Below are 23,948 nucleotides of genomic sequence, written 5' to 3'. Positions count from 1 at the left end.
TGCCTGGAGGTGCGGTCAGGTACCCTTGCAGGTCGTCTAGCATGCAGACTACGCTGATGTAAACGGTTTCCAATGGTCTGAGGTGACACTTGGGTGCCTCTTACCTCCCTTAAATGTGCCTGGAGTTGTGTAGCATTCATCATCCGGTTCCGAAGGGCAGTGTTCACAATGAAGCAGCCATCAGTGTGGGATGTGGCCAAAGGACATCCACTTCTCCGCCTGTGACTCTTCCAGTCTCTGTATCTCTTGTTCAACCTGCTGAGGACACTCTGTGACACTCTAAGCTCAGTGGCCACCTCCGTCTGAGAACATCCTCCTTGAAGCCTCACAATGGCGAGGTACTGTTCATCAATTGCTAGGTGGCGTCTTGGTCTCATGATGTCAGAATGTGAGCAGCATGATGAGGAGCACTGTTTAATACCAATTCTCATTGAACCTGGAAACAGTTGGGCATGTGCATTCAGAAGGTTAGAGAAGGTCACATTAAGTTCTCCTGTAAAGGTGAGAGCTGACTTTTGTGAATAATAATTAACCTTATACATATGAGATAGATAGATAGATAGAAAGAAAGAAAGAAAAAGAAGCAGCACTACAACAATCAGGTCACATAAGTGGATGTCTTTATTCCCCCGGCACCAGTAACGCTTCAGCTCTACTCAATGTAGCCTTTGTTAACCTATCATGGGGGAATACAGACATCCACATCTTTATCTTGATGTTGGTTTGGAGTGCTGCCTCTTTTTGTATTTTTTGCATCAACTGTGGATCCCTGATCCTAAGGGGCATTGCACCCAGTCATGTTTAAGAGTACTGCTTTTCTACTTTTTGTATTAGATAGATATGAGATAGATAATAGATAGATAGATAATAGATAGATACATATAGGAGGTAGATAGATAGATAGAAAATTGAGATCTCACAGCTTTATATCATGGAATATTTAACAGTGGGGATTTTAGCAGCTGTCACTTGCCATCAGTGTGAACATTCCTTAAGTACATGGATCCTCCTCTCACACCCACAGAGGGGTCAGTCATTTTCTTGACACTTTATCCTCTGGGGTTGATTGTATCACCTCTTCGTGGCCTCTGATCCTACATTACAAATAACTGCTCGAAGGACAACACCTGAGGTCACTATACAGCGGGAGGGGTGTTATACACACAACACAAGGGCCCAGTAACAAAGCGCCATAAAGAAAGAGTGTAATGTACAGTATGTACACAGTGACTGCACCAGCAGAATAGTGAGTGCAGCTCTGGAGCATAATACAGGATGTAACTAAGGATCAGTACAGGATAAGTAATGTATGTACACAGTGACTGCACCAGCAGAATAGTGATTGCAGCTCTGGAGTATAATACAGGATGTAACTCAGGATCAGTACAGGATAAGTAATGTATGTACACAGTGACTGCACCAGCAGAATAGTGAGTGCAGCTCTGGAGTAAATTACAGGATGTAACTCAGGATCAGTACAGGATCAGTAATGTATGTACACAGTGACTGCACCAGCAGAATAGTGAGTGCAGCTCTGGAGTATAATACAGGATGTAACTCAAGATCAGTACAGGATAAGTAATGTATGTACACAGTGTCTGCACCAGCAGAATAGGGAGTGCAGCTCTGGAGTATAATACAGGATGTAACTCAGGATCAGTACAGGATAAGTAATGTATGTACACAGTGACTGCACCAGCAGAATAGTGAGTGCAGCTCTGGAGTATAATACAGGATGTAACTCAGGATCAGTACAGGATAAGTAATGTATGTACACAGTGACTGCACCAGCAGAATAGTGAGTGCAGCTCTGGAGTATAATACAGGATGTAACTCAGGATCAGTACAGGATAAGTAATGTATGTACACAGTGACTGCACCAGCAGAATAGTGAGTGCAGCTCTGGAGTATAATACAGGATGTAACTCAGGATCAGTACAGGATAAGTAATGTATGTACACAGTGACTGCACCGGCAGAATAGTGAGTGCAGCTCTGGAGTATAATACGGGATGTAACTCAGGATCAGTACAGGATAAGTAATGTATGTACACAGTGACTGCACCAGCAGAATAGTGAGTGCAGCTCTGGGGCATAATACAGGATGTAACTCAGGATCAGTACAGGATAAGTAATGTATGTACACAGTGACTGCACCAGCAGAATAGTGAGTGCAGCTCTGGAGTATAATACAGGATGTAACTCAGGATCAGTACAGGATAAGTAATGTATGTACACAGTGACTGCACCAGCAGAATAGTGAGTGCAGCTCTGGGGCATAATACAGGATGTAACTCAGGATCAGTACAGGATAAGTAATGTATGTACACAGTGACTGCACCAGCAGAATAGTGAGTGCAGCTCTGGAGTATAATACAGGATGTAACTCAGGAACAGTACAGGATAAGTAATGTATGTACACAGTGACTGCACCAGCAGAATAGTGAGTGCAGCTCTGGAGTATAATACAGGATGTAACTCAGGATCAGTACAGGATAAGTAGTGTATGTACACAGTGACTGCACCAGCAGAATAGTGAGTACAGCTCTGGAGTATAATACAGAATGTAACTCAGGATCAGTACAGGATAAGTAATGTATGTACACAGTGACTGCACCAGCAGAATAGTGAGTGCAGCTCTGGAGTATAATACAGGATGTAACTCAGGATCAGTACATGACAAGTAATGTATGTACACAGTGACTGCACCAGCAGAATAGTGAGTGCAGCTCTGGAGTATAATACAGGATTTAACTGAGGAACAGTACAGGATAAGTAATGTATGTACACAGTGACTGCACCAGCAGAATAGTGAGTGCAGCTGTGGAGTATAATACAGGATGTAACTCAGGATCAGTACAGGACAAGTAATGTATGTACACAGTGACTGCACCAGCAGAATAGTGAGTGCAGCTCTGGAGTATAATACAGGATGTAACTCAGGATCAGTACAGGACAAGTAATGTATGTACACAGTGACTGCACCAGCAGAATAGTGAGTGCAGCTCTGGAGTATAATACAGGATGTAACTCAGGATCAGTACAGGATAAGTAATGTATGTACACAGTGACTGCACCAGCAGAATAGTGAGTGCAGCTCTGGAGTATAATACAGGATGTAACCCAGGATCAGTACAGGATAAGTAATGTATGTACACAGTGACTGCACCAGCAGAATGGTGAGTGCAGCTCTGGAGTATAATACAGGATGTAACTCAGGATCAGTACAGGATAAGTAATGTATGTACACAGTGACTGCACCAGCAGAATAGGGAGTGCAGCTCTGGAGTATAATGCAGGATGTAACTCAGGATCAGTACAGGATAAGTAATGTATGTACACAGTGACTGCACCAGCAGAATAGTGAGTGCAGCTCTGGAGTATAATACAGGATGTAACTCAGGATCAGTACAGGACAAGTAATGTATGTACACAGTGACTGCACCAGCAGAATAGTGAGTGCAGCTCTGGAGTATAATACAGGATGTAACTCAGGATCAGTACAGGACAAGTAATGTATGTACACAGTGACTGCACCAGCAGAATAGTGAGTGCAGCTCTGGAGTATAATACAGGATGTAACCCAGGATCAGTACAGGATAAGTAATGTATGTACACAGTGACTGCACCAGCAGAATGGTGAGTGCAGCTCTGGAGTATAATACAGGATGTAACTCAGGATCAGTACAGGATAAGTAATGTATGTACACAGTGACTGCACCAGCAGAATAGGGAGTGCAGCTCTGGAGTATAATGCAGGATGTAACTCAGGATCAGTACAGGATAAGTAATGTATGTACACAGTGACTGCACCAGCAGCATCTGGAGTAAAATAAAATAAAAATATGTAATTTAATGTATTCACAAAACTACTCAACCTTTTAGGAAGGTTTTAGTTATATAAAAAATCAATGGTTGACATGCCCTTTAAGAGAAATCACAAGTGCCACATTTCTGCTTAAGTTTGCGTCCTGTGTCCTTCACCTCTGGAGCGTGGACAGAAAGCTCATCTCACACCTCTGCACCGGCTTAACCTTGCAGAACTCTGCACTTAGCGCTGCTCCTGGGGAGACTTCTTACTTTTGTGCTTGGGTCTGTGTAATGTGACCCCACAAGGTCAGAGTCGGGAGGAAGGTGCAGCTCATTCACAAGTCCTACCCCAGAAATCCGATACCGTAGGACAAGTACAGTAAAATTCCTATTTATAAACCGATGACCGAGAGCGGCTGCCGCATAGCGATGATAGGAACCTCGCGGGGCAGGAAAATCTATATTGTGATATATCAGTCACAGCAGTCACCTCTGAAGAGCAAGTGAATAATAAATGCCGTATATATAATAATGTCAGGCCGGTGCAGCAGTGCGCAGCTTGTAGATGTAGCAGAGCTGTGTGTGTGGTATATGGCACTAATGACTGATATAACATAGTACTACTGATTATCTGTGGTGTTACATAGGACTGCAGGTGACATCTACTACATTATCTGTACTCAGAGAGCTATCACTGTGTTATCTGTGGTGTTACATAGGACTGCAGGTGACATCTACTACATTATCTGTACTCAGAGAGCTATCACTGTGTTATCTGTGGTGTTACATAGGACTGCAGGTGACATCTACTACATTATCTGTACTCAGAGAGTTATCACTGTGTTATCTGTGGTGTTACATAGGACTGCAGGTGACATCTACTTCATTATCTGTACTCAGAGAGTTATTACTGTGTTTTCTGTGGTGTTACATAGGACTGCAGGTGACATCTACTACATTATCTGTACTCAGAGAGTTATCACTGTGTTATCTGTGGTGTTACATAGGACTGCAGGTGACATCTACTTCATTATCTGTACTCAGAGAGTTATTACTGTGTTATCTGTGGTGTTACATAGGACTGCAGGTGACATCTACTACATTATCTGTACTCAGAGAGTTATCACTGTGTTATCTGTGGTGTTACATAGGACTGCAGGTGACATCTACTTCATTATCTGTACTCAGAGAGTTATTACTGTGTTATCTGTGGTGTTACATAGGACTGCAGGTGACATCTACTACATTATCTGTACTCAGAGAGTTATCACTGTGTTATCTGTGGTGTTACATAGGACTGCAGGTGACATCTACTACATTATTTGTACTCAGAGAGTTATCACTGAGTTATATGTGGTGTTACATAGGACTGCAGGTGACATCTACTAAATTATCTGTACTCAGAGAGTGATCACTGTGTTATCTGTGGTGTTACATAGGACTGCAGGTGACATCTACTACATTATCTGTACTCAGAGAGTTATCACTGTGTTATCTGTTGTGTTACATAGGACTGCAGGTGACATCTACTACATTATCTGTACTCAGAGAGTTATCTCTCTGTTATCTGTGGTGTTACATAGGACTGCAGGTGACATCTACTACATTATCTGTACTCAGAGAGTTATCTCCCTGTTATCTGTGGTGTTACATAGGACTGCAGGTGACATCTACTACATTATCTGTACTCAGAGAGTGATCACTGTGTTATCTGTGGTGTTACATAGGACTGCAGGTGACATCTACTACATTATCTGTACTCAGAGATTATCACTGTGTTATCTCTGGTGTTACATAGGACTGCAGGTGACATCTACTACATTATCTGGACTCAGAGAGTTATCACTGTGTTATCTCTGGTGTTACATAGGACTGCAGGTGACATCTACTACATTATCTGTACTCAGAGAGTTATCATTATGTTATCTATGAAACTGAATAGCAGCTGAGATTTATGAATAGAATGCCAGTAGAACAGTGAAGACTGGCACAGAAGTCATGTCAGTTAACACTTTACATGTTGCATTCCAGTTTAAACTTTGTTCATCCTGAGCTCCCAGATTCATGAATGGAAAGGCACAAGTACAGAAAAGACACAAAAGAAAGGAAAAGTAACAACACAACCTCTACGGACCGTGGGCTGCGCTGTCCGGACTCTCGTTACCCTGCGCCAGCGGAGGAGTTAACGGTAATTTACTTTGTCCAAAAGGATCTGAATATTGAATTTCTAATGGAAGTGAAAAGGTTTTAATGCAGCGCGGAGCGGTGAGAGAGTCCGGTTATTGCTGCAGGTCTCAGGGGTCCCAGGAAGAAAACAAGAGGAAGACGCTGCCGAGCAGCAGAACGTAAAGAATAATCACTTTATATGGAAGGCAATAAGGGACGGCGGCGACCACAGGACGACCGTAGAGGAAGGCGAATAATATACGACCGCAATTACTAACATTATCACCAAGAGCAACCGCCAAGGAACATAAGACTGCCCAAAACACAATATAAACCCCCCAAACACCTACACATATAGAGAAGAGCATCAGGTAACTGACCCCCACCCTCCTGACAACTGTACCAGTAGTAGTTGTATTCCCTATACTTAGTGATATGGAGCAAGCTGGTATAACCCGGGCATCTCCTGTATATAATTATATATGTACAGCTGGTATAACCTGGGCATCTCCTGTATATAATTATATATGTACAGCTGGTATAACCTGGGTATCTCCTGTATATAATTATATATGTACAGCTGGTATAACCTGGGCATCTCCTGTATATAATTATATATGTACAGCTGGTATAACCTGGGCATCTCCTGTATATAATTATATATGTACAGCTGATATAACCTGGGCATCTCCTGTATATAATTATATATGTACAGCTGGTGTAACCTGGGCGTCTCCTGTATATAGTTATATATGTACAGCTGGTATAACCCGGGCATCTCCTGTATATAATTATATATGTACAGCTGGTATAACCCGGGCATCTCCTGTATATAATTATATATGTACAGCTGGTATAACCTGGGCATCTCCTGTATATAATTATATATGTACAGCTGGTATAACCTGGGCATCTCCTGTATATAGTTATATATGTACAGCTGGTATAACCCGGGCATCTCCTGTATATAATTATATATGTACAGCTGGTATAACCTGGGCATCTCCTGTATATAATTATATCTGTACAGCTGGTATAACCTGGGCATCTCCTGTATATAATGATATATGTACAGCTGGTATAACCTGGGCATCTCCTGTATATAATTATATATGTACAGCTGGTATAACCTGGGCATCTCCTGTATATAATTATATATGTACAGCTGGTGTAACCCGGGCATCTCCTGTATATAATTATATATGTACAGCTGGTATAACCTGGGTATCACCTATATATAATTATATATGTACAGCTGGTATAACCTGGGCATCTCCTGTATATAATTATATATGTACAGCTGGTATAACCTGGGCATCTCCTGTATATAATTCTATATGTACAGCTGGCATAACCTGGGCATCTCCTGTATATAATCATATATGTACAGCTGGTATAACCTGGGCATCTCCTGTATATAATCATATATGTACAGCTGGTATAACCTGGGCATCTCCTGTATATAATGATATATGAACAGCTGGCATAACCCGGGCATCTCCTGTATATAATTATATATGTACAGCTGGTATAACCTGGGCATCTCCTGTATATAATGATATATGTACAGCTGGTATAACCCGGGCATCTCCTGTATATAATTATATATGTACAGCTGGTATAACCCGGGCATCTCCTGTATATAATGATATATGTACAGCTGGTATAACCTGGGCATCTCCTGTATATAGTTATATATGTACAGCTGGTATAACCTGGGCATCTCCTGTATATAATCATATATGTACAGCTGGTATAACCTGGGCATCTCCTGTATATAATTATATATGTACAGCTGGTATAACCTGGGTATCTCCTGTATATAATTATATATGTACAGCTGGTATAACCTGGGCATCTCCTGTATATAATTATATCTGTACAGCTGGTATAACCTGGGCATCTCCTGTATATAATTATATATGTACAGCTGGTATAACCTGGGCATCTCCTGTATATAGTTATACATGTGCAGCTGGGATAACCCGGGCATCTCCTGTATATAATTATAAATGTACAGCTGGTATAACCCGGGCATCTCCTGTATATAATGATATACAGTCATGTGAAAAAATTAGGACACCCTTTGAAAGCATGTGGTTTTTTGTAACATTTTTAATAAATGGTTATTTCATCTCCGTTTCAACAATACAGAGAGATTAAAGTAATCCGACTAAACAAAGAAAACTGAAGAAAAGTCTTTTCAAGATCTTCTGTAAATGTCATTCTACAAAAATGCCTATTCTAACTGAGGAAAAAGATAGGACACCCTTGCCCCTAATAGCGAGTGTTACCTCCTTTGGCTGAAATAACTGCAGTGAGACGGTTCTTGTAGCCATCTACCAGTCTTCGACATCGGTCTGAGGAAATTTTACCCCACTCCTCAATGCCGAACTTTTTCAGCTGTGAGATGTTTGAGGGGTTTCTTGCACGTACAGCCCTTTTCAAGTCACCCCACAGCATCTCAATGGGATTCAAATCTGGACTTTGACTTGGCCATTCCAGGACTCTCCATTTCTTCTTTTTCAGCCAATCTTTGGTTGATTTACTAGTATGTTTTGGGTCATTGTCATGTTGCATGGTCCAGTTCCGCTTCAGCTTTAATTTTCTAACTGATGGTCTCACATGTTCTTCAAGCACCTTCTGATACACAGTAGAATTCATCGTGGATTCTATGATGGTGAGCTGACCAGGTCCTGCTGCAGCAAAGCAGCCCCAAACCATGACACTTCCACCTCCATGCTTCACAGTTGGTATGAGGTTCTTTTCTTGGAATGCTGTGTTTGGTTTACGCCAAACATGTCCTCTGCTGTTGTGTCCAAATAATTCAATTTTGGACTCATCTGTCCAAAGAACATTATTCCAGAAGTCCTGGTCTTTGTCAACTTTATCGCTGGCAAATGTCAGTCTGGCCTCGATGTTTCTCTTGGAAAGCAAAGGTTTCCTCCTTGCACACCTCCCATGCAAGTTAAACTTGTACAGTCTCTTTCTGATTGTAGAGGCATGTACTTCTACATCAACAGTAGCCAGAGCCTGCTGTAGTTCTCGAGATGACACTTTAGGGTTTTTGGATACCTCTTTTAGCATCTTGCGGTCTGCTCTTGGGGTGAACTTGCTGGGGCGACCAGTCCTGGGCATGTTGGCAGTTGTTTTGAAAGCCCTCCACTTGTAGACTATCTTCCGGACAGTGGAATGGCTGATTTCAAAATCTTTTGAGATCTTTTTAAATCCCTTCCCAGACTCATAGGCTGCTACAATCTTTTTTCTGAAGTCCTCTGACAGCTCTTTTGCTCTCACCATGGTGCTCACTCTCACTTCAACAGTCAGGAGCACACCAAACTAAATGTCTGAGGTTTAAATAGGGCAAGCCTCATTCAACATGCAGAGTAACGATCTACTAATTATGTGCACCTGGTGTGATATACCTGTGTGAGATCTGAGCCAATTTAAGAGGGAATACATGTGAGGGTGTCCTATCTTTTTCCTCAGTTAGAATAGGCATTTTTGTAGAATGACATTTACAGAAGATCTTGAAAAGACTTTTCTTCAGTTTTCTTTGTTTAGTTGGATTACTTTAATCTCTCTGTATTGTTGAAACGGAGATGAAATAACCATTTATTAAAAATGTTACAAAAAACCACATGCTTTCAAAGGGTGTCCTAATTTTTTCACATGACTGTATATGTACAGCTGGTATAACCTGGGCATCTCCTGTATATAATTATATATGTACAGCTGGTATAACCCGGGCATCTCCTGTATATAATTATATATGTACAGCTGGTATAACCTGGGCATCTCCTGTATATAATTATATATGTACAGCTGGTATAACCCGGGCATCTCCTGTATATAATTATATATGTACAGCTGGTATAACCTGGGCATCTCCTGTATATAATTATATATGTACAGCTGGTATAACCTGGGCATCTCCTGTATATAATTATATATGTACAGCTGGTATAACCCGGGCATCTCCTGTATATAATTATATATGTACAGCTGGTATAACCTGGGCATCTCCTGTATATAATTATATATGTACAGCTGGTACAACCTGGGTAACTCCTGTATATAATTATATATGTACAGCTGGTATAACCTGGGCATCTCCTGTATATAGTTATATATGTACAGCTGGTATAACCCGGGCATCTCCTGTATATAATGATATATGTACAGCTGGTAAAATCTGGTAGTTTTATTCTTGTACATAGGAGCAGTATTATAGTAGTTATATTCTTGTACATAGGAGCAGTATTATAGTAGTTATATTCCTGTACATAGGAGCAGTATTATAGTAGTTATATTCTTGTACATAGGAGCAGTATTATAGTAGTTATATTCTTGTACATAGGAGCAGTATTATAGCAGTTATATTCTTATACATAGGAGGCAGTATTATAGTAGTTATATTCTTGTACATAGGAGCAGTATTATAGTAGTTATATTCTTGTACATAGGAGCAGTATTATAGCAGTTATATTCTTGTACATAGGAGCAGTATTATAGTAGTTATATTCTTGTACATAGGAGGCGGTATTATAGTAGTTATATTCTTGTACATAGGAGGCGGTATTATAGTAGTTATATTCTTGTACATAGGAGGCAGTATTATAGTAGTTATATTCTTGTACATAGGAGCAGTATTATAGTAGTTATATTCTTGTACATAGGAGGCAGTATTATAGTAGTTATATTCTTGTACATAGGAGCAGTATTATAGTAGTTATATTCTTGTACATAGAAGCAATATTATAGTAGTTATATTCTTGTACATAGGAGGCAGTATTATAGTAGTTATATTCTTGTACATAGGAGCAGTATTATAGTAGTTATATTCTTGTACATAGGAGCGGTATTATAGTAGTTATATTCTTGTACATAGAAGCAGTATTATAGTAGTTATATTCTTGTACATAGGAGGCAGTATTATAGTAGTTATATTCTTGTACATAGGAGGCAGTATTATAGTAGTTATATTCTTGTACATAGGAGCGGTATTATAGTAGTTATATTCTTGTACATAGAAGCAGTATTATAGTAGTTATATTCTTGTACATAGGAGGCAGTATTATAGTAGTTATATTCTTGTACATAGGAGCAGTATTATAGTAGTTATATTCTTGTACATAGGAGGCAGTATTATAGTAGTTATATTCTTGTACATAGGAGGCAGTATTATAGTAGTTATATTCTTGTACATAGGAGCAGTATTATAGTAGTTATATTCTTGTACATAGGAGCAGTATTATAGTAGTTATATTCTTGTACATAGGAGGTAGTATTATAGTAGTTATATTCTTGTGCAGAGGGGGCAGTATTATAGTAGTTATATCCTTGTACATAGGAGCGGTATTATAGTAGTTATATTCTTGTACATAGGAGCAGTATTATAGCAGTTATATCCTTGTACATAGGAGCAGTATTATAGTAGTTATATTCTTGTACATAGGAGCAGTATTATAGCAGTTATATTCTTGTACATAGGAGCAGTATTATAGTAGTTATATTCTTGTACATAGGAGGCAGTATTATAGTAGTTATATTCTTGTACATAGGAGCAGTATTATAGTAGTTATATTCTTGTACATAGGAGGCAGTATTATAGTAGTTATATTCTTGTACATGGGAGGCAGTATTATAGTAGTAATATTCTTGTACATAGGAGCAGTATTATAGTAGTTATATTCTTGTACATAGGAGGCAGTATTATAGTAGTTATATTCTTGTACATAGGAGGTAGTATTATAGTAGTTATATTCTTGTGCAGAGGGGGCAGTATTATAGTAGTTATATCCTTGTACATAGGAGGCAGTATTATAGTAGTTATATTCTTGTACATAGGAGCAGTATTATAGTAGTTATATTCTTGTACATAGGAGCAGTATTATAGTAGTTATATTCTTGTACATAGGAGCAGTATTATAGTAGTTATATTCTTGTATATAGGAGGCAGTATTATAGTAGTTATATTCTTGTATATAGGAGGCAGTATTATAGTAGTTATATTCTTGTACATAGGAGCAGTATTATAGTAGTTATATTCTTGTACATATAAGCAGTATTATAGTAGTTATATTCTTGTACATAGGAGCAGTATTATAGCAGTTATATTCTTGTAAATAGGAGCAGTATTATAGTAGTTATATTCTTGTGCAGAGGGGCAGTATTATAGTAGTTATATTCTTGTACATAGGAGCAGTATTATTATAGTAGTTATAGTCTTGTACATAGGAGCAGTATTATAGTAGATATAATCTTGTACATAGGAGCAGTATTATAGTAGTTATATTCTTATACACAGGAGCAGTATTATAGTAGTTATATTCTTGTACATAGGAGCAGTATTATAGTAGTTATATTCTTGTACATAGGAGCAGTATTATAGCAGTTATATTCCTGTACATAGGAGGCAGTATTATAGTAGTAATATTCTTGTACACAGGAGCAGTATTATAGTAGTTATATTCTTGTACATAGGAGCAGTATTATAGTAGTTATATTCTTGTACATAGGAGCAGTATTATAGTAGTTATATTCTTGTGCAGAGGGGGCAGTATTATAGTAGTTATATTCTTGTAAATAGGAGCAGTATTATAGTAGTTATATTCTTGTACATAGGAGCAGTATTATAGTAGTTATATTCTTGTACATAGGAGCAGTATTATAGTAGTTATATTCTTGTACATAGGAGCAGTATTATAGTAGTTATATTCTTGTACATAGGAGCAGTATTATAGTAGTTATATTCTTGTAAATAGGAGCAGTATTATAGTAGTTATATTCTTGTACATAGGAGCAGTATTATAGTAGTTATATTCTTGTACATAGGAGCAGTATTATAGTAGTTATATTCTTGTACATAGGAGCAGTATTATAGTAGTTATATTCTTGTACATAGGAGCAGTATTATAGTAGTTATATTCTTGTACATAGGAGGCAGTATTATAGTAGTTATATTCTTGTACATAGGAGGCAGTATTATAGTAGATATATTCTTGTACATAGGAGCAGTATTATAGTAGTTATATTCTTGTACATAGGAGCAGTATTATAGTAGTTATATTCTTGTACATAGGAGGTAGTATTATAGTAGTTATATTCTTGTGCAGAGGGGGCAGTATTATAGTAGTTATATCCTTGTACATAGGAGGCAGTATTATAGTAGTTATATTCTTGTACATAGGAGCAGTATTATAGTAGTTATATTCTTGTACATAGGAGCAGTATTATAGTAGTTATATTCTTGTACAAAGGAGCAGTATTATAGTAGTTATATTCTTTTATATAGGAGGCAGTATTATAGTAGTTATATTCTTGTACATAGGAGCAGTATTATAGTAGTTATATTCTTGTACATATAAGCAGTAGTATAGTAGTTATATTCTTGTACATAGGAGCAGTATTATAGCAGTTATATTCTTGTACATAGGAGCAGTATTATAGTAGTTATATTCTTGTGCAGAGGGGCAGTATTATAGTAGTTATATTCTTGTATATAGGAGCAGTATTATTATAGTAGTTATATTCTTGTACATAGGAGCAGTATTATAGTAGTTATATTCTTGTACATAGGAGCAGTATTATAGCAGTTATATTCCTGTACATAGGAGGCAGTATTATAGTAGTTATATTCTTGTACACAGGAGCAGTATTATAGTAGTTATATTCTTGTACATAGGAGCAGTATTATAGTAGTTATATTCTTGTACATAGGAGCAGTATTATAGTAGTTATATTCTTGTACATAGGAAGCAGTATTATAGTAGTTATATTCTTGTACATAGGATGCAGTATTATAGTAGTTATATTCTTGTACATAGGAGGCAGTATTATAGTAGTTATATTCTTGTACATAGGAGCAGTATTATAGTAGTTATATTCTTGTACATAGGAGGCAGTATTATAGTAGTTATATTCTTGTACATAGGAGCAGTATTATAGTAGTTATATTCTTGTACATAGGAGCAGTATTATAGTAGTTATATTCTTGTACATAGGAGCAGTATTATAGTAGTTATATTCTTGTACACAGGAGCAGTATTATAGTAGTTATATTCTTGTACATAGGAGCAGTATTATAGTAGTTATATTCTTGTACATAGGAGGCAGTATTATAGTAGTTATATTCTTGTACATAGGAGGCAGTATTATAGTAGTTATATTCTTGTACATAGGAGGCAGTATTATAGTAGTTATATTCTTGTACATAGGAGCAGTATTATAGTAGTTATATTCTTGTACATAGGAGCAGTATTATAGTAGTTATATTCTTGTACATAGGAGGCAGTATTATAGTAGTTATATTCTTGTACATAGGAGGCAGTATTATAGTAGATATATTCTTGTACATAGGAGCAGTATTATAGTAGTTATATTCTTGTACATAGGAGCAGTATTATAGTAGTTATATTCTTGTACATAGGAGCAGTATTATAGTAGTTATATTCTTGTACATAGGAGCAGTATTATAGTAGATATATTCTTGTACATAGGAGCAGTATTATAGTAGTTATATTCTTGTACATAGGGGCAGTATTATAGTAGTTATATTCTTGTACATAGGAGCAGTATTATAGTAGTTATATTCTTGTGCAGAGGGGGCAGTGTACAGTAAGGGCCACCGTTCTGTATTCATTTAAGTCTCGTTACATAAATGTCTTTGTCCATATGTTATAGGAGTGACGGCTCTTTCATTGTCCTATACACAACTATGAGATGAAGATGCTTCTGGTTATTCCTGATCACGTCATGCAGTGATTAATTTGTGCCTCCCATGAAGGAGATGACAGAATTGTTCCTCTTGCTTTACATTGTGAATATTGTGGTTACCGGCAGGAGAGGAACTATACATGATATAAAATGATTTATGTTTCTAGAATAAGGAACGTCAATTAAACTAATGGGTTGTGACCTTGTAAAAGACGGATGCGGCCTGCGAGTGATTTGTGAGGACTCAAAACATGAATTGGCCGTAGTCTGATTTTACCAATTGACTTTGATTTTTAATTTTGGCTGTTGACAGTCTTAAATAAGATTAACAGGGGAACCAGAGGAGGAGATTTAGGTGGAGGAGTCACTCCAAACCTCGCCACAAATGCAGCAGGACTGCAGCTAATCCCAGTATTCCAGTCCCAGTATATGACGCTCACCCTGGTGTCCTGAAAGCTCAGACACGATGAGATGGTTGGAAGGTTCCTGTACTGTGGAGCCACACTCCTGAACAGTGAAATCACAAGGAAGAAAAAAGATGTGGAATTATTTAAATTACAGGATCGACAGATATGTTAATGATAAAAAAAAATGGAAACAAAACATTGAAAACATCTGAATTTGTTCAGTATGGAGTATGAGGCCATGTGTAGAGATCCACGCACTCCCACGCCTTGGCAGCTATCACTAATGATTCTGGAATCTTCTACCACACTGAAAGCACACTTTGCAATTGCCGACCAATGACATCCCTCATGTGCTCAATTACTCTGGGCCTCGCAGGCTGCTCACAGTAGCACGAGCGACACGCGGCCTCGGGATGTCCTGTAGAAAAACGGCTCCTGGGACACTTTGGAGAAATGGCCGGACCACTGGTTCTTCACCAATCATTGTAACTCTGAGCTGTCAGTACGTGAAATAAAGACTGCCGTAGATTATACCACCCCACATCATAATCCTGGGAGTAGGATCGGCGCAATGCTCCCTTGTGAAGGCCTCTTCATGATGTTGTCCATGTGGTCTTCAGATCTCTCTCCAGCTAGCATTGTGTCTGAGAGGAAAGCGGGACTCATCACTGAAGAGGACAGACCTCCACTCCATCTTGCTTTGCACCATGATAGCATTTGAGAGAAGTGGTGGGAGGTCAGTGGACACCTGTAGCTGGACGTCTGGCTAATCACCCAATGCCGTCCAGATGCCTTCTGATGGTCTGTGTAGTCATTAGTCGCCGCCCTAGGCTTGGGATGTGACAGTCTCACTTGCAGTAGAGAATACATCACTAGGCGCCATTCTTCTGATAACACGATCCATCCGGGCAGAGGTTGTCCTCTTGCTGTCCTTCCAGTTCCTCATTGTTCTTCCAATTACTGGGACACAAAGTGTAGAACATCTCAGTCTAGAAGCCGAGTGATCTGCTGAAGGGACAAACGAGGGTCTCTCAGGTCAAAGACTCTGTCCCCGGTCATAACTGGCATGTCGAGAAAAAGGAGGCATCGCACAATCATCCCGCTCAACCTGATCCTAATTTTGTGGTGTCTTGTGGCTAAAAAACTTTGACTTCAATATGGCTTTTATGCCCCTTCCACAGTTGGAGCTAGGTGCTGGAAAATGTCATCATCTGCACATTTAGCGACAACTGCTACCTCCTTGATTCATATAATCTTACAGCTTGTCCTTCCTGGTTCTGCAATTTTAATGTTGAAGCGATTTTGTACACAGTGACTCAGCCAGCAGAACAGTAAGTGCAGCTCTGGAGTATAATACAGGATGTAACTCAGGATCAGTACAGGATAAGTAATGTATGTACACAGTGACTGCACCAGCAGAACAGTGAGTGCAGCTCTGGAGTATAATACAGGATGTAACTCAGGATCAGTACAGGATAAGTAATGGATGTACACAGTGACTGCACCAGCAGAATAGTGAGTGCAGCTCTGGAGTATAATACAGGATGTAACTCAGGATCAGTACAGGATAAGTAATGTATGTACACAGTGACTCCACCAGCAGAATAGTGAGTGCAGCTCTGGAGTATAATACAGGATGTAACTCAGGATCAGTACAGGATAAGTAATGTATGTACACAGTGACTCCACCAGCAGAATAGTGAGTGCAGCTCTGGGGTATAATACAGGATGTAACTCAGGATGAGTACAGGATAAGTAATGTATGTACACAGTGACTGCACCAGTAGAATAGTGAGTGCAGCTCTGGAGTATAATACAGGATGTAACTCAGGATCAGTACAGGATAAGTAATGTATGTACACAGTGACTGCACCAGCAGAATAGTGAGTGCAGCTCTGGAGTATAATACAGGATGTAACTCAGGATCAGTACAGGATAAGTAATGTATGTACACAGTGATTGCACCAGCAGAATAGTGAGTGCAGCTCTGGAGTATAATATAGGATGTAACTCAGGATCAGTACAGGATAAGTAATGTATGTACACAGTGACTCCACCAGCAGAATAGTGAGTGCAGCTCTGGAGTATAATACAGGATGTAACTCAGGATCAGTACAGGATAAGTAATGTATGTACACAGTGAGTGCACCAGCAGAATAGTGAGTGCAGCTCTGGAGTAGAATACAGGATGTAACTCAGGATCAGTACAGGATAAGTAATGTATGTACACAGTGACTCAGCCAGCAGAACAGTGAGTGCAGCTCTGGAGTATAATACAGGATGTAACTCAGGATCAGTACAGGATAAGTAATGTATGTACAGAGTGACTGCACCAGCAGAATAGTGAGTGCAGCTCTGGAGTATAATACAGCGTGGTATCCAAACAGCTTTGTATTGAGGGAAACAATGGCATTGTGACACTTTTTTGAATTTCATTTCATTTCACTTTTTTGTAATAAGACCTTGCATACCATATGCTCTGTCCCTGTACTGATCAGCGTCTGACACCAGTCATTTTACCTTCATGTGGGAAGACGCAGTTATTGCACTTACATACTACATGACTGTATAGCGCCTGGAATCTGCTCTGTGTATCTTCTAGAAGGCAGTATAGCAGATCCTGAACCAGCAGGAGGTCGACTTGAGAAGTGAATTCTTGCAGCTTGAGAGCTATGAGGAAACCAGTATTAATTCAGCTCTGGATGTGGAGTACGATATGGGAGGATCAGAGAAGTAAAAATACTAAAGATTATATGCAGAATATTTTTAGGTTTATTTGTTCTATTTCTTCCGCATTCGTCACGTTATTCCAGTCGATGAATCACACAGTCGGGGGCTGAGGGTACACGTCTTGGTGAACTTTGCCCCCCAGGTCACATGATATTGTATATTGACATTATATTTGAGGAACCTGTACACAAGTGCTCAGAGTACGAAGGGTTAAGTTCTGCTGGCGGATCATCTTCCTATGAGCATATATAAGGAGCGGCCGGCTGGAGCAGAACTTTTTGCTGAACCAACAAACATGGAGAGCTGGAAGTTCACGGCGGCCACTTATGAAAACCAAATCGATCTTTTCTTTATTGGAATGTTACAAGAGAAAAATGGACAAGTAGCAGACAGAATAATCAGCCCCCACCCCCATCCTCCGCCGGCTGCTCACCCCCATCCTCCTACTGCTGCCTCTTCTCTGCTCTAGGAATATTGCCTGCCAAGGTCAGCAAGTGATCGTCCCTGCTCCAGCAGCAATGAGAAGGCATCCTTTAATCTGGAAACCATGGGACGCTGAGAGATTCTGGATTACTAGGAATATGCCGGATTAGTGGAAGGAAACGGGATTCATTGCTATAATGACGGACACTCAGCTTTCTCAGGAGCTGATAGGAGCAGACGGCCCCCTACAGAAAGGGTTTAATCAGATTAGAGAAAACAGCGCCACACTTGGCCGGGTCTGGTATTGCAGTTTATTGAGAAGAGATGCCCTTTGGTGGTATTTGTGAGGAGCACCAGCAGAATAGTGAGTGCAGCTCTGGAGTATAATACAGGATGTGAATCAGGATAAGTAATGCAATGTATGTACACAGTGACTGCACCAGCAGAATAGTGAGTGCAGCTCTGGAGTATAATACGGGATGTAACTCAGGATCAGTACAGGATAAGTAATGTCTGTACACAGTGACTGCACCAGCAGAATAGTGAGTGCAGCTCTGGAGTATAATCCAGGATGTAACTCAGAGTCAGTACAGGATAAGTAATGTATGTACACAGTGACTGCACCAGCAGAATAGTGAGTGCAGCTCTGGGGTATAATGCAGGATGTAACTCAGGATCAGTACAGGATAAGTAATGTATGTACACAGTGACTGCACCAGCAGAATAGTGAGTGCAGCTCTGGAGTATAATACAGGATGTAACTCAGGATCAGTACAGGATAAGTAATGTATGTACACAGTGACTGCACCAGCAGAATAGTGAGTGCAGCTCTGGAGTATAATACAGGATGTAACTCAGGATCAGTACAGGATAAGTAATGTATGTACACAGTGACTGCACCAGCAGAATAGTGAGTGCAGCTCTGGAGTATAATACAGGATGTAACTCAGGATCAGTACAGGATAAGTAATGTATGTACACAGTGACTGCACCAGCAGAATAGTGAGTGCAGCTCTGGAGTATAATACAGGATGTAACTCAGGATCAGTACAGGATAAGTAATGTATGTATACAGTGACTGCCCAGCAGAATAGTGAGTGCAGCTCTGGAGTATAATGCAGGATGTAACTCAGGATCAGTACAGGATAAGTAATGTATGTACACAGTGACTGCACCAGCAGAATAGTGAGTGCAGCTCTGGAGTATAATCCAGGATGTAACTCAGGACCAGTACAGGATAAGTAATGTATGTACACAGTGACTGCACCAGCAGAATAGTGAGTGCAGCTCTGGAGTATAATCCAGGATGTAACTCAGGATCAGTGCAGGAGAAGTAATGTATGTACACAGTGACTGCCCAGCAGAATAGTGAGTGCAGCTCTGGAGTATAATCCAGGATGTAACTCAGGATCAGTACAGGATAAGTAATGTATGTACACAGTGACTGCCCAGCAGAATAGTGAGTGCAGCTCTGGAGTATAATCCAGGATGTAACTCAGGATCAGTACAGGATAAGTAATGTATGTACAGTGACTGCACCAGCAGAATAGTGAGTGCAGCTCTGGAGTATAATACGGGATGTAACTCAGGATCAGTACAGGATAAGTATTGTATGTACACAGTGACTGCACCAGCAGAATAGTGAGTGCAGCTCTGGAGTATAATCCAGGATGTAACTCAGGATCAGTACAGGATAAGTAATGTATGCACACAGTGACTGCACCAGCAGAATAGTGAGTGCAGCTCTGGAGTATAATACGGGATGTAACTCAGGATCAGTACAGGATCAGTAATGTATGTACACAGTGACTCCACCAGCAGAATAGTGAGTGCAGCTCTGGAGTATAATACAGGATGTAACTCAGGGTCAGTACAGGATAAGTAATGTATGTACACAGTGACTGCACCAGCAGAACAGTGAGTGCAGCTCTGGAGTATAATACAGGATGTAACTCAGGATCAGTACAGGACCAGTAATATATTTGGTATTTGTGGGGAGCACATCCTAGTGCACTAAAGAAGCTGGACTTCAGACTGATACACTGTAACAAACTATCAGGACTGGAGAGACTGGTGCTGCTGATATATTAGGCTCACAGAGGACTGTCTAGGCTGGACACATTGTAACAAAGCCCTTAGCTGTGAGAAGTATTAGCACAGGTTCAGCTTTCAGTCTCTGGACGCAGTCAAGATTGTTTGCATTCGCCGGCAGCAAGCAGAGATCTGGGAAGTCTATAGGAAAGTTGCAGACCGTGTCATTAACTTTATGTTAGACTGGAGAAGCCCTAAATTACCGCAAATACACCCTAAGGCCTCTTTCACACGAGTGTGACGGATTAGGTCCGGATGCGTTCAGTGAAACTCGTACCATTTTGTAAGCAGGTTGAGTAATTTTTTTTCCGTGCGGATGCGATGCGTTTTTCACTGAAGCCCCATTCACTTTTAGGCCTCTTTCAGACAAGCGTTACGGGAACACCCGCAATTTCTCCACGCGAGTGCAAAACATTGTAATGCGTTTTGCACTCGCGTGAGAAAAATCACGCATGTTTGGTACCCAAACCTCTTCACAGAGGTTCGGGCTTGGGATCGGTGTTCTGTAGATTGTATTATTTCCCCTTATAACATGGTTATAAGAGAAAATAATACCATTCTGAATGCAGAATATATAGTACAATAGCGCTGGAGGGGTTAAAAAAATAAATAAAAAATTAACTCACCTTAGTCCACTTGATCGTGATGCCCGGCATCTCCTTCGCTGAACAGGACCTGTGGTGAGCATTCATTACAGGTAAAGGACCTTTGGTGACGTCACTCCGGTCATCACATGATCTTTTACCATGGTGATGGATCATGTGATGACCGGAGTGACGTCACCACAGGTCCTTTACCTGTAATGAATGCTCACCACAGGTCCTGTTCAGCAAAGAAGACAGAAGAGATGCCGGCAACGCGATCAAGTGGACTACGATGAGTTAAATTTTATTTTTTAACCCCTCCAGCGCTATTTTACTATGCATTCTGTATTCAGAATGCTATTATTTTCCCTTATAACCATGTTATAAGGGGAAATAATAATGATCGGGTCCCCATCCCGATCGTCTCCTAGCAACCGTGCGTGAAAATCGCACCGCGATTTTCACGCAACCCCATTCACTTCTATGGGGCCTGCGTTGCGTGAAAAACGCAGAATATAGAGCATGCTGCGATTTTCACACAACGCACAAGTGATGCGTGAAAATCACCGCTCATGTGAACAGCCCCATAGAAATGAATGGGTCGGTATTCAGTGCGGGTGCAATGCGTTCAACTCACGCATCGCATCGGCGCGGAATACTCGTCCGTGTGAAAGGGGCCTTATGGGGCCAGTTTGATAATGCAGAATATAGAACATGCTGCGATTTTCACGCAACGCAGAACTGATGCGTGAAAATCACCGCTCATCTGCACAGCCCCATAGAAATGAATGGGTCCGGATTCAGTGCGGGTGCAATATGTTCACATCATGCATTGCACCCGCACGGAAAACTCGCTCGTGTGAAAGGGGCCTAAGAGTTGTCAACAGGGGGCAGTATAATTACCCACAACCCTCCCCAACTGTTCAAAACTACAACTTCCATCATGCCCTGACAGTTATGAGGTCATCAGGGCATGATGGGAGTAGTTTTGCAACTGTGATCTCTGTGTAGTGCGACTGTATCATCATATCAACCCCACCCCTCTCACAACCATCCACTTACGTTGTGTGTGGCCCCCTCCCTGGACATAGGGCCCCCGGGTGAGACGCCCCCATGTACCATTACTTACACCTCCCTCCTGAAGACGACCCGGAGCGTTTTATATCCACACGGATGGTGTCCTCGCTCCCCGCAGTCTGCCACCGCCACCGCCATATCTGCAAACAGAAATCACATGAGAAAAGAAGAATCTGATGGAGCGGACGCCACAAACATGCAAGAGGAGCGACCCCATACAGACACAGGATCTGCCTCCTGTCAGTGAATGGAAACATACATCCAGGGGCTGAAAACCTGTACCTAAGGCCCCTTTCATACGAGCAAGTTTTCCGTGCGGGTGCAATACGTGACATGAACGCATAGCACCCGCACTGAATCCTGACCCATTCATTTCAATGGGGCTGTGTACATGAGCGTTTTTTTTCCACACATCAGTTCTGCGTTGCGTGAAAAACGTAGCATGTTCTATATTCTGCGTTTTTCACACAGCCCTGGCCCCATAGAAGTGAATGGGGCTTCGGTGAAAAACGCATCGTATCCGGAAGCAAGTGCGTTTTTCACGGATGGTTGCTAAGAGATGTTGTTTGTAAACTTTCAGTTTTTTATCACGCGCGTGAAAAACGCATTGCACCCGCGCGGAAAAAACTGAACGCAATCGCAGACAAAACTGACTGAACTTGTTTGCAAAATGGTGCGAGTTTCACTGAACGCATCCGGACCTAATCCGTCAAGCTCGTGTAAAAGGGCCCTAAAGCTTCTCACAGCTGGGGATTTGTTACCATTGTATCTTGTCTAGAATATCCTCTGTGAGCTGAACAGTGCCCTCTGACACATTGGAGCGAACTACCAGCAGAGACTCAGAGGATTGTCTGCAAATGTAACAAAACCTCAGCTGTATTAGATTTTAAAAGGTTTTCAGTCTCTGGATGCAAAGAAGGATGCTTCTATTCATGGACAGCAAGTAGAGCTCCTGGCTAAGTGTGAAATGTGCCCTTTACCAGCAGAGGTATGGTCACTAATACTATTACTAATACTAGGTGTCCTGGAATCTTGAGGGGCAGTCCTGCCACCCTAGTGATATGAGGGAAAGCTGGGTGACTATGAAGCAGGGGCCATATTGGCTGTCACCCAGCTTTCCCACACCCCTGAATGTGACTATGAAGCAGGGGCCATATTGGCTGTCACCCAGCTTTCCCACACCCCTGAATGTGACTATGAAGCAGGGGCCATATTGGCTGTCACCCAGCTTTCCCACACCCCTGTATGTGACTATGAAGCAGGGGCCATGTTGGCTGTCACCCAGCTTTCCCACACCCCTGTATGTGACTATGAAGCAGGGGCCATATTGGCTGTCACCCAGCTTTCCCACACTCCTGTATGTGACTATGAAGCAGGGGCCATGTTGGCTGTCACCCAGCTTTCCCACACCCCTGTATGTTACTATGAAGCAGGGGCCATGTTGGCTGTCACCCAGCTTTCCCACACCCCTGTATGTCACTATGAAGCAGGGGCCATGATGACTGTCACCCAGCTTTCCCACACCCCTGTATGTGACTATGAAGCAGGGGCCATGATGACTGTCACCCAGCTTTCCCACACCCCTGTATGTGACTATGAAGCAGGAACCATATTGGCTGTCACCCAGCTTTCCCACACCCCTGAATGTGACTATGAAGCAGGGGCCATATTGGCTGTCACCCAGCTTTCCCACACCCCTGTATGTGACTATGAAGCAGGGGCCATATTGGCTGTCACCCAGCTTTCCCACACCCCTGTATGTGACTATGAAGCAGGGGCCATATTGGCTGTCACCCAGCTTTCCCACACCCCTGTATGTGACTATGAAGCAGGGGCCATGTTGGCTGTCACCCAGCTTTCCCACACCCCTGTATGTGACTATGAAGCAGTGGCCATGTTGGCTGTCACCCAGCTTTCCCACACCCCTGAATGTGACTATGAAG

At 41.1% G+C, this 23,948-nt stretch overlaps 1 protein-coding gene across 2 annotated transcripts in view; it reads right to left on the bottom strand.

Annotated features, from left to right (window-relative positions):
• The window catches only part of NTNG2 (netrin G2), a 130,838-nt gene that overhangs the window by 104,773 nt on the left and 2,117 nt on the right, over positions 1 to 23,948 (bottom strand). The window contains exons 2-3 of one of the 2 annotated variants that reach the window (XM_040405930.1): positions 22,058 to 22,145; positions 17,654 to 17,770 (exon numbers count right to left, since the gene is read on the bottom strand). The gene's annotated coding sequence lies outside the window, so the exon portion shown is untranslated. The remainder of the gene's footprint in view (positions 1 to 17,653; positions 17,771 to 22,057; positions 22,146 to 23,948) is intronic. The other variant, XM_040405933.1, reaches the window with a different exon arrangement.

The sequence above is a fragment of the Bufo bufo genome, chromosome 8 (assembly GCF_905171765.1).
Source record: "Bufo bufo chromosome 8, aBufBuf1.1, whole genome shotgun sequence".
NCBI classification, from domain to species: Eukaryota; Metazoa; Chordata; class Amphibia; order Anura; family Bufonidae; genus Bufo; species Bufo bufo.
The sequence above is the reverse complement of the archived record's forward strand: the minus strand, read 5'-3'. Positions and strand labels throughout refer to the sequence as shown.